We start from the raw sequence: 14564 nt of genomic DNA on the forward strand, positions 1-14564 counted from the left end.
AGGATATGCAGGCTTGGGTTGATAAGTGATAAATTACACAGGTACCACACAAATGAAGGAATCTGCTGCTTTTGTCCCTTGGTTGTAGTTCACCAGGATTGAAAGATGCTGTTGAGTATCTTGTAGATGGTACACACTTGCCATTGTGCATCGGTGGTGGCAAAGTAAATCTTCATGGTGGTGCATGGGTGCCAATCAGTAGGCTATTTTGTCCTGGATGGTGGTGGGCAAATATGTAGTGTTGGTGCTGAACTCATCCAGGCAAGTAGAGTATTCCATCTTGCATCTGATTTGTGCCTTGTAAGATAATGGACAGGCTTTGTGGAGTCAGGAATGGGTTGCTTGGTTTTGTTTCTGGTCAGTGATGACACTGAACTTTGAGGGTGTTTTCAGTGGTGGTAATGTCATGTAATGGCATTCTCCTGTTCCTCCTAGGCCTAAATGTTCTCTGGTTATTCCTACATATGGGCATTCTTCAGTACCTCTCCTGTCTGTTGACTTGGCAAAGGCATGATTGGTGGTATTTCAGTACTTTTGAGATATTTAGGTTATGCTAAGTTTCCTAAATAGAAAAGAATGCACTATCATTGCAGCAGAGTGAATGATGACCTTGGTATCAAGATTGAGATCCTAGTCCTCAAATATTCCCTATCTTAGTTGGCCAAGGGCTGAGTGGCTCATTGGCACCTCTGAATTTAATTGTCAATGCTCCTTTGTCAAGATAAGGGTCTGAAGATGTGGATTTTCCAGGTGTTCTCAATCGTTTTCATTGAATGGGGTGGTGCTGTGCTATGTATGCTAGTTGGAAGTTCTGAATCTAGAGGGTGACTTGGGAGTGCTACCACCTGCAAGTTCTATCCCTCCATGAGTCTACTGTCTTTCTCCAAGATAATAAAGGCTGATTTGGAAGATGTGCCACAGCAGCTTGCCAAGGCTTTGAAACCATGTAGTTCATCCTTCAAGGCAAAGATGAAGTCAAAGAAGTGCACCTTGTAGTACACCCAATCAATGCACTGGGTGTATTTATCAGCAGGGATGGCAGTAGGTGGTGTTTGGCTTTGTTGGACCTGCACTCATCCAGGGAGTTGGGAGAACAACATTCTATCATGCTAATTTCCACCTTGCAGATGGTGGAAAGGCTGAGAAGTCAGGTGAGTTAATTGCTATACAACCCTCTGCCATAAGAGCAGGAGGAGACCATGTGGCTATTTGAACATGCTCTGCCATTTGCTGCACTATCCTATATTTCTTAAAGTTTATTTAGTAATCTATTAATCTCTGTCTTGAACAGAAATAAGCCTCCAGTCCTTGGGTGTAGAACTCCAAAGACACTCAACTTGCTTGTGTAAAGAAATTCTTCCTCTGCTAAATGGCTCAGCTCTTATTCTGAGACAGTATCTCCCTACCTGCCCAATTCTAGACCTCTATAAAAGCAAATTACTGCGGATGCTGGGATCTGAAACCCAAAAGAGAAAATGCAGGTCTGGCAGCGTCTGTAAGGAGAGAAAAGAGCCGATGTTTTGAGTCCAGATGAACCTTTTGCCAAAGCTTTGGATGGAGGTTGGATCCTGGTATGCCATTCAGTCCTTTTGATCTTACTCCCATGAAATAAACTTGTGGCTGATTATCTCAATGCAGCAGAGGCCCTTCAGTTCATTAAGTCTACTGACGTGAAACAGTGACTTGCCTACCTAATCCCATTTACCAGCATTAGCATTGAATGTCTTTTTATTCATTTGTGGGATATGGGTGTCACTGACCAGCATTTATTGCCCATCCCTAGTTGTCCCTGAAAAGGTGGTAGTGAGCTGCTGCCTTGAATAGTTATGGTCTGTGTTCTGTGGATTGACGCTGTTAGGAAGGGAGTTCCATGATTTTGACACAGTCACTAAAGGAATGGTGATATATTTCCAAGTCAAGATGGTAAGTGACTTGGAGGGGAGCTTGCATATGACGGCATTCCCATTTATCTGTTGACCTTGTCCTTGATGGAAGTGGTTGTGGGGTTGGAAGGTGCTATCTAAGGATGTTTGGTGATTTGCTGCAGTGCATCGTGTAGATAGCAGCAATGTGTACTACGGTGGTGGAGCGATTTGAATGTTTGTAGGAGTAGTGCCAATTAAGAACATAAGAAATAGGAGCAGGGCTAGGCCATCCAGCCCTTCGAGCCTGCCCCGCCATTCAATAAGATCATGGCTGATCTGTCGTGGCTCAGTTCCACATTCCCGCCCTCTCCCCATAACCCTTAATCCCCTCGCTTATCAAAAACCCATCAACCCGCGTCTTAAAAATATTTAGCGAGGCAGCCTCCACCACCTCAATGGGCAGAGAATATAATGATGAGATAAGCAGGCTGCTTTGTCTTATTTGCTGTCTCCATGTGCCTTTTTCCCACACCACTAACATGACCTTCCCCCTTACAGAAATCTATGGTCAACTGCCTTTTTGTTCCTCCTAATCTCATGCTGTTCATTCTAGAGTGAATGTTGGAACCTTAAAGGATGAGAGGGGGGATTTAGTGGTGGGAGATGAGGAAATGGCTGAGGCTTTAATTAAGTTTTTTGCCTCAGTCTTCACAGAGGAGGACACGAATAGTTTGCTGGATCTTAAAGATAGAAGGATGCTAGGAGTTGAGGGCCTGAATGCAATTACTGTCACTAGAGAGGTAGTGCTTGATAGACTAATGGGACTGAAGGTGGACAAGTGCCCAGGACCGGATGGAATGCATCCCAGGGTTGTGAAAGAAATGGCAGAGGGGACAGTAGATGCCTTAGTGTTTATTTACCAAAATTCGCTGGATTCCGGGGAAGTGCCAGAAGATTGGAAAACGGCTAATGTTACGCCACTGTTCAAAAAAAGTAGCAGACAAAAGGCAGGGAATTATAGGCCAGTTAGCTTAACGTCTGTAGTTGGAAAAATGCTAGAATCCGTCATCAAAGAAAAAATAGCGAGGCACCTAGAAAAGAATGGTTTGATAGAGCAGGCACAGCACGGATTCGTTAAGGGGAAGTCGTGTTTGACAAATTTATTGGATTTCTGAGAATGACTAGTGCAGTAGACAGAGGGGAACCGGTGGATGTGGTGTTTTCAGATTTCCAAAAGGCATTTGATAAGGTGCCTCAAAAGGTTGCTACAGAAGTTTAGGGTGCACGGAGTTGGGGGTAAGGTGTTAGTGTGGATAGAGGATTGGCTGTCAAATAGGAAGCAGAGAGTTGGTATCAATGGGTGCTATTCTGGTTGGCAACTAGTGGAGTGCTGCAGGGATCAGTGTTGGGGCCTCAGCTATTTACCATTTATATAGATGATCTGGAGGAGGGGGCTGAGTAGGCTGATGAAATTTGCTGACTTTCCTTGCTCAAGCTTTGCCTCTCCAAGTGGAAACAGTTTTGAAGTAGAGAATCTTTCTCCCAATAGTTGTCCCTGTCACTGATTGAGACTCGCTGATCTGTAGTTCCCTGCCTTATCTCTACAGTCCTTGTTAAAGAACAGAACCATAGCAGCAGTTCTCCAGTCATCTGGTACCTTCCCTGGGGCTGGAGAATAACTGAAAATTTGGGTCAGAGCCTCTGCAAACTCCTTCCTCGCCTCCCACAGCAGCCTGGGGCATGATCCATCTGGAATGGAGATTTAGTCATATTTACAACTGTCAATACCTCCAATATCTTGTCCTTCCCTGTCAATTTGCTCAAGAAATTCAGTCTCTCCCTGAATTCCATGACTTCATCCTCATTGTCTTGAGTGAAGACAGATGAAGTATTCATTCAACACTCTAGCAATGTCCTGAGGATCAATCCATAGTTTGCCTGGTTATCCTTTTCCCATAGATATACGTACAGGATATCTTGTGATTTTGTTTTTTTTTTCCCCCCTACTTTTTATCAGCCAGAGCTTTCTCATGTCCCTTTTAACTTGAATAACTCCTTTTAAGCTCTACTGTCGATTTTTCTATATTCCATTACTGCCTCTGCTGATCTGCTCTCCTTGTACTTGTTAAAAGTCTCTTTTCCTTCTCATAGCATCTTGAATATCCATGGTTCTCTGGGCTTGTTGCTCCTTCCTATCACCCGAAAGGGAAGATGGTGGTATACCTCATTTCCTTTTTGAATGCTCTCCACTGCTCTTGCATAGATTTTCCTACAAGTAACTGTGCCCAGTCTATCTTGGCCAATTCCTGATTTTTTTAACTAAAATCTGCAATCCCCCCCTCCCCCCCACCACTTCCAAATTTTTTTTGGCAACTTGTCTATTTCTTTGTCAGTAACAAACTTGGATTGCTTTCACCAACCACCTGTACAGCTTCATTTCCCCAGAATTAGGTCCAGTACAGCTCCTCCTTATTGGACCCTCTATATATAGATTTTATATATCACTCTGACTGGTGGGGGGGCACCCCCTCATCTCCAGAATCAACCTGGTGAACCTTCTCTGCACCCCTTTCAAACCTAATAATAAATCCTTTCTTAAATAAGGGGACCAAAATTGTACACAGTTGTCAGTTGTGGCCTCACCAGTACTTTGTACAATTGCAGCACGACCTCCCTGCTTTTATACACCATCCCCTTCGCAATAAAGGCCAATGTTCCATTTGCCTGCTGCACCTGCAGACTCTGTTTTTGTGATTCATAAGAGGCAATTTACCATGGGTAGTACCAAACCTGCACACCTGGAGGAAACCCACGCAGATACAGGGAGAACGTACAGTCACTTAACAGTCACCCATGGTCCCTGGCACTGTGAGGCAGTAGCACTAACCATTGTGCCACCATGCAGTAAATAAGAAGGATAAAGCTCTGGGCTGTTACAATTCACTTGAGACAGGTCACCTGAATGGAGGTGTAGTGGATCCTCACTCCTCTAGTGCTGGCCAACCTCGCTGTGGGTTACTGTTTGTTCCGGGGCGATGTGATCGCTCACCTTTACAGCATGTCAGAGGTCATTGCCCCTGTTCTCCTGGTCACACTGCTGCCTTGCATATTCACGTGCTTATCTAAAAGCCCCTTAAACACTCCTATTGTATCTGCCTCCACCACCATCCCTGGCAGCACATTCTAAACACAGAATCACAGAATACTACAGTGCTAAAGAGGCCCTTTGCTCCATCTAGTCCACACCAACACATGAAATGCGCTGACCTGCCCACCTAATCCCACTTGCCAGCACTTGGTCATTGCCCTGAATGTTATGGCTTGCCAAGTGCTCATCCAGATACTTTTTCAAGAATGTGAGGCACCCCATCCTCCCAGATTATCACCACCCTCTGACACCTACCACTCTCTGAGTAAAGAAAACTTGCCCCTCACACCTCCTTCAAACATTCCTCCTCTCACCTTCAGTACAAACCCTATTTCAACTCTGGGAAAAAGCTTCTGACTGTCAACCCTATTTAAGTGGGGGAAGGTTGTGATTGGGGATCACACCAGTTCCAGTGGCGCGAATCGCATCGGTTTTTATGCCCAAAATGACTATTTGTGAAAATTTTCTATGAGTCGGAATAACAAAAGTCGAAGCTGGTGATTGTTCAATTGACGTCAAATAAACTTCTTTTATTTTCCAGGCAACCCTGACCTGTTTAACCTGTCTAACAATCAGGTGTGCCCTAAATTACAAGCTGCAGTGAATCAGTCCTAAAACAGGAAATAAACAGGTCTGGCAGCATCTCTGCTGATACTCCAACAAGTTTATTTGAAATCACAAGCTTTCGGAGCGCTGCTCCTTCCTCAAGTGAAACGTCCAGCCCAGTCCAACAGCGGCGTCCCCACATCAGTGAAACTTGCAGAATTACTAGAAGGTAAATGCTGAGAGGCTTCTTCCAATGTCTGGAGAGCTCACATCATTCTCAGGATGTGGGGTCAGCCATTCGAGTCTCAGATTTTTTTCACTCAGGGAGTTGTGAATCTTTGAACATCCTGAGTCTGAAAATACACAAAGCAGTTGAAGAGTTTCACTCAGCTGGGATCGAACCTAAGACTCCGATTTCCCAGCCAGGGAAATTGTAACATAAGCCACTCTATCCCAGGTGGATATGAGTGGATAGTTCCTCTGTCATTCACAGTTGGAGGCAGCATTGCTGCTAATATCTCAGATTGGTTTTTATACTAAATTTCATTATGTAACTACCTTTCATTCAGTGCACTCTGCTGCAGAAATCACCATCAGACGTGGGTTTTGATTTTGTAGGTTAAAAGTTTACTGCTTAAACACTGAGTGATGTTAGGTGAACAATATAGACACTTCATTGTAACTCCAACATTATCTATAACTTATTGTCCGAGAGTGAAGTTTGTATAACCCCAAGACACTTCAGGGACTTCATTTGACCTCAGCAAATGGGTATCACTGGCTTATTGCCCAGCCTATCCCTAACTACCCTGGAGGAGGAGGAGCTGCTGCTTTGAACGATGCTAGTCTCTCTAGTGTCACTAACACCCACTGTGCTGTTCAGGATGGAGGTCCGAGAATTTTGACATGGAACGTAGACAGCACAAGCATTGTGGGACAATACGCAGGAGACCAGAGTCAGATTGTCTCTGGGATGTGTGTGGATTGTGGTGGCCATGCATCATTAGATATTGAACCCTGACTTGTTTTAACGTATGATGTGGTGTCTCAATTATGCTGCACTACGCATACTATTTCCCTGCTTTCTCTCTGTCCCCTTGATAACATTAATATCCCCAAAAAACTCACTCGATTATATTCAATGAGTTGGCTGTATTTGAGATGATGTTATTGTCTTCCTCTGGGACTTTTAATCACCTATCTTTATATTCCAAATTTCCTCAGTTATCTCCAAATTGAAATTAGGTCAGAAATGTTTGGTAGCTTTAACTTCATTTTCTTTTGTAGTTTTATTGACAATCGCAGGAGAAGGTCTTTGTTTCTGTGATTGCGTGTCTTTGTGCTGAGTTTACTGTAGCTATTCTGCCTGTGTCAGTCAACAGGAAGAGTTAATGGAATGTAGATCTGAACTGACCGGCTTGAAGCAACTTGGAAGTGTTGGACTTAAATTCAAATTAGCAAATGTAAAAGAGATCCGGATGGTCTCGGACCCGATGGTCGACTCACGGATTAGTTGCTTGGATAAGATTTGATAAAACCACTGCTAACATAATCCATTATAAGAAGTCTGACAACACCAGGTTAAAGTGCAACAGGTTTCTCTTCATTCAAGTCAGAGGAAGTGCAACTGTTATAAGTTTCAAGGGAGTAAGGCAAAGGTGAATGGCTTCTATTTTAATACCAGGAGTATTGCAATAAAACAGGTGAACTAAGGGCAATGTGAGATACATGGGATGTGGTATAACAGCCACAGATATGGTGGAGTAGGGGGCAGGCTTGGCCATTCAATATTCCAGAATACAGAATCTTCAGGGCAGGATAGTGAGTAAAAGAGGCATTGCATTAGTTAAAGGAGACAGTTATTGCATTAAGAAGAGATAATATCTTGGAGGGGGCATCAAATGAAGCTTTGCAGGTAGAGCTTAGGAATAAAGGGACAGCCACATTACTGGGGGGTGGGGGGTATGGTGGCTACTGTAGGGATTCTGTGATTTAGGAACCCATGTCAACAACTGTTGAGGCCGGGCTATCAAGAGGCACAGCCTCTTCACAATCCTCAACAGCATCTTGGAGGTGATCTCTGAGGAAGACACCATGATGTCTCACCTCTCTCTCCCACACCGTACACCATCGCAGAGACACACACCACAGTGGGCAGAATTAGCAGTTTCTGGGTCACTATCTGCTGGGCACCACACAGTTACTAATGCTCATCAGGTGGAACGTCCCAGGGATCAGACAGTCAAGGGTCTGCTGGATCCCAGGACACAGCCATGCTCCAGCCAGATGCTGAGTCTCTGGACACTTTTATCCCTCAGTTGGTGGAGATACAAATGCAGAGCTGAGAAATCCAAGAGGGGGTGTCAGCGACATTCCTGTGACTGCAAGGCTGAATGGAGGAGGCCCAAAGCTTTCGGGGCAGTTGGGTGGGGGTGGAGATATTGCTGGCATAGTGTGGCACCCAGTGCAAGAATGGCACCTGCAGTGGGGCAGGATGTGATGAGTGGTTTAGTTCAAGGTATGGATCATTCTCTGAGGACCAATGCTGAGAGCACAGCCAGACACAGAGGTCTATCACTGAGATCTACACCATGGTGCAGACAAAATCAGGTGTCCAGGAATGGCAGCAGCTGAGAGGCAGCAGCTTCTGGCGATCACTCCAGCAGCCCCTGGAGTGTCTCAGGGGCCTTTGAACAGCCCAAGTGAGGAAGCAGCACCGGAGCCAGAGCCTTCTATCAAGGAAATTTGCAATTTGCAGCCCTTCCAAACCCCCCTTCCCCTATCCCAGCACATCTCAGGGGTGGTGGTCAGAGCAGGATGACACGCCGCCTGGAAGTCAGTTGGGTCCCTCCAGGTCCAGGTCCCCTAGAAGCTGCCTGGCAATGAGCATCACAAGCCACAGGGAGTGGAAGGACCTCAGCCCTTCCGTTTCTGATTGGAATCCTGGGGAAACACCTCGATGTAATGGTAGGAAATTCAAGAATACAAAGTTGTAGGTGCACTGAGTGGGTGTGGGTAAAATTTGACACTGCTTGATTTGATCTGATTTGATTTGATTTTTTATTGTCACGTGTATTAGGATTTGGTGAAAAGTATTGTTTCTATCACACGATAAAGACAAAGCATACCATTCATAGAGAAGGAAACGAAAGACTGCAGAATGCAGTGGTACAGTCATAGCCAGGGTGTAGAGAAAGATCAACTTAATGCAAGGTTGCTCCATTCAAAAGTCTGACAGCAGCAGGGAAGAAGTTCTTGAGTTGGTTGCTACGTGACCTCAGATTTTTGTATCTTCTTCCCAACTGAAGAAAGTGGAAAAGAGAATGTCCGGAGTGTGGGGTCTTTGATTATACCGGCTGCTTTGCTGAGGCTATAATGTAACGCCATCACAAATCACCTCAAAGCTTCTGTCTTTAAACCCAATCCCAAAAGGAGAGGTCATCTCTCCATCTAAACTCAGATCCTCCTGAAGGCCGTCCAAACAATCCCAACATTGTGATTCCAAGGAGATCCTCAGTGTCAGGCAGCGGGCACTGATCAACCGCGATCCCCATCCCAGGGAAGATCCTCAAACTGGCCCCCTCCAGCCCAGCCTGAGCCCCGCAACCCCCACTTCCCTGAATGACCCCCCCCTTTGCCATCTGGCCCGTGGCTACTTCCCTCTTGTGCACCCTGGAGTGAAGTAGTGAGTGATGCCCACCTCCTTCATCCCTCTGGATGTCTCTGATTTTAAGGACCAATGATAATTGGCGCTCGAGTGACATCACGCTAGTGGGCAGGAAGATTCCGTGAGACCAGATCATTTGACTTCCATCTCGTTAATGAGATTGAAATTGATTCAAAAACATTTTAACCAGCTTCCCACCCTTTCATAGAACATAGAACATAGAACATTACAGCGCAGAACAGGCCCTTCGGCCCACGATGTTGCGCCGACCAGTTACAAAAACAATGACCCACTAGCCTATACCAATCCCTTTTCATCCATAAACCAATCCAGAGATCTCTTAAACGCCCCCAAACTAGACGCATTTACAACTGCAGCAGGCAGGGCATTCCAATCCCTCACCACCCGCTGGGTAAAGAACCTACCCCTGACATCCGTCCTGTAGCTACCCCCCCTTAATTTAAAGCCATGCCCCCTCGTGCTAGCTTTCTCCATCCGAGGAAAAAGGCTATCACTATCCACCCTATCTAAACCTCTAATCATCTTATATGTTTCAATAAGATCCCCTCTTAGCCGCCTTCTTTCCAACGAAAACAACCCTAGATCCCTCAGTCTCTCCTCATAGGACCTCCCCACCATACCAGGCAACATCCTAGTAAACCTCCTCTGCACCCTCTCCAACGCCTCCACATCCTTCTTGTAATGCGGGGACCAGAACTGCACACAGTACAGGACATGTACTGGATCACTCCAGTGGGTAGGGCTCAGGAAGATCCCATTCGGAATTCCTGCCGCTGTGAATATTGTCACCAGAATTTTCGGCTATAACAGGATTTGTGTCCATTAGAAATGAGGTCAGAAAATTACCTCATGATGTTTTTGAGATAATTACAAGTGGAGAGTGTGGTGAAGAAAGCCTGTGGTATGTTAGCCTTTATAGGAAGGGGTATAGAATATAAGAGCTGGAGTCTAATGTTGCAGTTGTACAGAACGTTGGTTAGGCCGCATTTGGAGTACTGCGTCCAGTTCTGGTCGCCTTACTACCAGAAGGACATGGAGACTCTGGAGAGAGTGCAGAGGAGGTTTACCGGGATGTTGCCTGGTATGGAAGGACTGGGGTATGAGGAAAGATTGAAGAAATTGGGGCTCTTTTCCCTTGAAAGACAGCAACTGAGGGGGGATCTAATAGAGGTATATAAGATTATGAAGGGTATAGATAGAGTAATCAGAGGTAAGCTATTTCCTACGATAGAGACACACAGTACGAGGGGCCATGGGCTTAGGGTGAGGGGGGAGAGGTATAACACAGATATTAGAGGGAGGTTTTTCACACAGAGGGTAGTGGGGGTATGGAATGCTCTGCCAAGTAAGGTGGTGGAGGCAAACACGCTGGAGTTGTTTAAGAGTAACTTAGACAGGCACATGAGTGGGTTGGAGATGGGTGGATAAAGGGGATTGTTTTAAATAAGGGTCATTAGCATTGGGGCATCCCTGGTAATGTAAATGGGTATAGTATGATAATAATGTTTTTCTCTTTTCATTCACAGGTTTTAAGTCGGTTCACCTCGTGTCCAACGAGGGGCATACAGGCGATGGGTGGTACTGGGGCTGCTCTTGGTTGTTCGAGATTGGTCTAGTGCTTCATGTCGTTAGTGTGTGCCTAAACTGGACCAGATACTGGGCAAGACGACAGCTCAGTGACTATCGCTGATTGCTGTGCAGACACATGGATTTGGGCCGGTGTCTGTGGGAGTTTGCGCATTCTCCCCGTGCTTGCGTGGGTTTTCTCCGGGTGCTCCGGTTTCCTCCCACACCCCAAAGATGTGCTGTTAGGCTGATTGGCAGTAATAAATTGCCCCTAAATCAGTTTTCCCTCAATCTGGATGGCCATAAAACATTAGACAGGGGTCGTGGGTGGAGGGGGGGACTGGTGGTGTTGAGATGGCGGCGCGGGCTCGTTGGGCCGAAGGGCCTGTTTCCTGAGCTGATTTGTTCTTTGTTCTTTGTATGGGTAAAAAGGAATTGTTTTCGAATTCAGTGGTGGATACCTAATATATAACAACCTTTCTGTTATTTTCAGAGAAATAGAACATAGAACACTACAGCACAAACAGGCCCTTCGGCCCACGAGTTGCGCCGATCACATCAACACCTACCAATCTATAGACCTATCTATAACCCCCAATCTCATTAAACCCCATATACTCATCCAGAAGTCTTTTAAAAGACCCCAGCGAGTTCGCCTCCACCACCACTGACGGCAGCCGATTCCATTCACTCACCACCCTCTGAGTGAAAAACTTACCCCTAACATCACTTCTGAACTTCCCTCCCTGCACCTTAAATCTGTGTCCTCTCGTAGCGACCATTTCAACCCGGGGAAATAGCCTCTGAGAGTCCACCCTATCTATTCCTCTCAACATTTTGTAAACTTCTATCAGGTCGTCTCTCAACCTTCGTCTCTCCAGGGAAAAGAGTCCCAGCTCCCTCAACCTAACTTCATAAGGCATGCCTCCCAGTCCAGGCAACATCCTTGTAAATCTCCTCTGTACCCTTTCAATAGCTTCTACGTCTTTCCTATAGTGAGGCGACCAGAACTGCGCACAATACTCTAAATCTCTGATCTGAATTTATAAATTAACCCAGTGTAGGGATAAGCAACAAGAACCTTTAGTTATTTAATTTCTCCTGATTTCCTCCTTTCACTACGATCCTTGTGTTTCTTCTCCCTTTAGCCATTCCGCAATTCTGCCCTGTTTTCGCTCTCTAACCTTTCCCACTTCCGAGGAAAGGTCATTGACCTGAAACATTAATTCGATTCTTTTCTCCACCTGATTTGTTGAGTATTTTCTGTTTCTATTTCAGATTTCCAGCAATGGTTTTGCTTTCGATTTCTTTAACGCAGCTCGTGTTAAACACGGGACATGTTCCAGCAAAAACTGGTGACAGGAGGATTCATGCTAGATTTTCAAAGGCTTGTGGATAAATACCTTTGAAAAAAGCTGGAGGCAAGAGCTTTATTCCTGCTGGCCCCTCCCTCGCTGCTTCCTGTAAAACTCCATTCCATTCTCCCATTTCTCATCTCCTTCAGGTCAATCCTCACCGTGCAACTTTTTTACACAAACTCTTTTGAGAAGTTTTCATTTCACCTCAGCCAAGGATTCCCAGCCCAGCTGATAGAGCCATTCCACCAGGTCTGATCTCTGTCACTCACTTCCGCTCTCACCCATCCTCCTCTCTCCCTGAACCATTCCTCACCTGGTTCTCATCCCCCAGCCTCCAGATTCAACAGATCATTTTCCGCCATTTTTATCAACTGCAGTGTGACGCCATCAGCAACACATGGCCCGTGCCCTCTGCTCTCAGCAATCCAGACGGAATATTCCGCTCCTCAGGAACGTGTGACACAATCTCCCTTCCCTCCACACAAACGCACAAGATCTTTCACCTCCTCCCTCTTCACCATCCAAAGCCCCAGGTGCTCCTTCCAAGTGAAACACTGATTCACTTGCCCCTTCACCATATTTACTGGTCACATTGTCTCCTCCACATTAGGAGACAAAGATTGCTTTGCAGAACCCCATCACAAACAAGAGCCTGAGCTTCCTACCATTTATTATTTGAACTCTCCACCTTGTCCCCACTCTGACCTTGCCCTCTGTGACCTGCTCCAGTGTCCGAATGAAGCTCAAGGAGCAGATCCTTACCCATTGGCTCAGTGATCTACACTCTTCTCAACTCAATATTGAGTTCAGCAAATTGAAATCATAACCTCCTCCATCATGTTCTCCTGCACAGTTTTAGTCTCCTTATCCAAGAAAGGATGTACTTACCAGAGAATGGAGTGCAGAGAAGGTTCACCAGACTGATTCCTGGGAGGGTATCTGGAGAAATTGGGTTGACTGGACCTGTCTTCACTGGAATGTAGAAGAATGAGAGGGGATCTGGAAAAAGGGGAAAAAAAGATGGGATCTAATTGAAAAGCATAAAATTCTGGCAGGGCTGGACAGACAGGATGCCGGGGTATTGGTTCTTCTGGCTGCGGCAGGGAGGGGGTGGAGGGGGTGGGGGGGATGGGGGTGGGGGTCACAGTCTCAGGATATGGAATGGGCCATTCAGGACTGAGATAAGGAGAAACCTCTTCACTCCGAGGGTGGTGAACCTGTGGAATTCTCTAACACAGAAGGCCGTGGAGGCCAAGATACTGAATCTATTTAAGATGCCTGTCCTTTCACCTCCTCCCTGCTTCTCATCAAGATCCCAAACACTCTTCTCGCTTTCTCTCCCCTCTCCCTTTCTCCTTCTCTCTGTAAAAACAGAAGCAATTCTGGGGAGTCAGGGATCAGGTGAAAGCAGAGATAAAGATCACGACTGCGCTCCTCACACTGAGGTCTCGATTCCTGAACCAATAGCAGCAAGCCTCCTGATGCCTGTGAACCCCAATGACCTCAAGCCAAGGTCACAAACGGTGGGAGTTAGAAACATAGAACAGTACAGCACAGTACAGGCCCTTCGGCCCTCAATGTTGTGCCGAGCTATGTCCGAACCCAAGATCAGTCTATCCCACTCCCTATCATTCTGGAGTGCTCCATGTGCCTATCCAATAACCGCTTGATAGTTCCTAAAGTGTCCGACTCCACCATCACAGCAGGCAGTGCATTCCACACCCCAACCACTCTCTGAGTAAAGAATCTACCTCGGATATCCCTCCTATATCTCCCACCATGAACCTTATAGTTATGCTCCCTAGTAACAGCTACATCCACCCGAGGAAATAGTCTCTGAACATCCACTCTATCAATCCCCCTCATCATCTTATAAACCTCTATTAAGTTGCCTCTCATCCTCCTCCGCTCCAAAGAGAAAAGCCCCAGCTCCCTCAACCTTTCCTCATAAGACCTCCCCTCCAAACCAGGCAGCATCCTGGTAAATCTCCTCTGCACTCTCTCCAATGCTTCCACATCCTTTTTATAGTGAGGTGACCACTCTTAAATCCTGGATACAGTTCATTGGTCAGAAGGGTTTGAGCAGATGATTAGCGCTGGGTATAGGCTACCAGTCACTGGATATAAAATACAGTAACAAGAACCCCGAGACACAGGAACGTAAGAATTAGGAGCGAGAGTGAGAGCCTTTTTCCTCGAATGGCAATGGCTAGCACAAGGCGACATAGCTTTAAATTGAGGGGTGATAGATATAGGGCGGATGTCAGAGGTAGGTTCTTTACTCAGAGAGTAGTAAAGGTGTGCAATGCCCTGCCTGCAATAGTAATGGATTTGCCAACATTAAGGTCATTTAAATGGTCATTGGATAAACATATGGATGATATTGGAATAGT

At 45.9% G+C, this 14564-nt stretch overlaps 1 long non-coding RNA gene across 2 annotated transcripts in view; it reads left to right on the forward strand.

Annotated features, from left to right (window-relative positions):
- The first annotated feature begins 10859 nt into the window (after nt 1–10859).
- Nucleotides 10860–14564, forward strand: part of LOC145360161 (uncharacterized) — a 36123-nt gene continuing 32418 nt past the window's right edge. For both annotated transcript variants that reach the window (XR_013889670.1, XR_013889671.1), the window contains exons 1-2: nt 10860–10923; nt 12092–12234. This is a non-coding gene — a long non-coding RNA (uncharacterized LOC145360161). The remainder of the gene's footprint in view (nt 10924–12091; nt 12235–14564) is intronic.

Source organism: Carcharhinus amblyrhynchos, chromosome 30, assembly GCF_965287045.1.
Source record: "Carcharhinus amblyrhynchos chromosome 30, sCarAmb.v2.hapA, whole genome shotgun sequence".
Classification (NCBI taxonomy): domain Eukaryota; kingdom Metazoa; phylum Chordata; class Chondrichthyes; order Carcharhiniformes; family Carcharhinidae; genus Carcharhinus; species Carcharhinus amblyrhynchos.